General features: G+C 40.8%; 1 long non-coding RNA gene across 1 annotated transcript in view; it reads right to left on the minus strand.

Annotated features, from left to right (window-relative positions):
- LOC107044266 overlaps positions 1-1,071 on the minus strand; it is a 13,597-nt gene that overhangs the window by 11,506 nt on the left and 1,020 nt on the right. The gene's annotated exons all lie outside the window — the stretch shown is intronic.

The following is a 1,071-nucleotide window of genomic DNA, read 5'->3' on the forward strand; positions in this document are numbered from 1 at the left end:
CTTAACTCTGACGGCAGGTAAGAGTTTAGAGAACACATGTAAACCTCCCCTCCCCTCCCCAGAAATAAATAAATAATGATCAACAATAAAAATACTGAACTCAACTCTGACGGCAGGTACGAGTTCAGAGAACACATGTGACCCCCCCCCCTCCCCCGAAATGAATGAATAATAATCAACAATAAAAAAACTGAACTCTTAACTCTGGCGGCAGGTAAGANCCCCCCAGAAACGAACACATGTAAACCCCCCCTGCCGTCCCCATAACAAAATAAATAATGATCAACAATAAAAATACTGGACTCTTAACTCTGAAGACTATTAAGAGTTCAGAGATACCCCTAGAATACGACATAGAATCCGACATAACCCCAACTCTGACCGAACTCTGAACTTTCTCTGAAATCATGGAAATATTCAAGAGTTCAACTCTGAAGTCAGTCCGCTAGGGATAGAGCGGATAAAATTTTGTCGTGGATTCCCAACAGCACCGAATGGACATATTCGAATGGAACCTGCTTCGTTATACACATAGGAAGACGGAGTAAGCAACTAGTTCCCTCTTTATGATGCTCACCGTCGATACAGAGTAAATACTCTTCATCACTTCGCGGTCGATTCCCTATGCTTCGAAAAACCATAACTCCTCGTCGAATAAATTCACCAGTAATCCAACATCTTGATTATGGACAACGTGCACCATGACTGACATGTTCTAACATTAGATTTTTTAACTTGGTTTCATTGGTTTCCATTCATTATGGAATAAAATGCCTTTATCAATGGTTTCGAGAAATTCATTAATAAAATCGTCGAAAAATTCTTTTGGATTTCTGGGTTTAGACTTTCCCCTCCAAACTGCAACTACTTCTGGTTTTGATCCCGTAATATTAGCGATGCGGATTTGGATTGGCCAAATTTGAACTTTTCCAGTTTTACCCAGAGTTGCCCCATCGGTATTAAAATCAATCAAGAGAAGATTTGGAATTAATGGAATAGGAGTTCTGTCGAGTATTGCCAAGACTGCACTCTTAAATCCCAGATACAAATATTCCCCCCCCCCCCCCCCCC

Source organism: Diachasma alloeum, unplaced genomic scaffold (genome assembly GCF_001412515.2).
Source record: "Diachasma alloeum isolate Michigan unplaced genomic scaffold, Dall2.0 Dall_scaffold_00706, whole genome shotgun sequence".
Lineage (NCBI taxonomy): Eukaryota > Metazoa > Arthropoda > Insecta > Hymenoptera > Braconidae > Diachasma > Diachasma alloeum.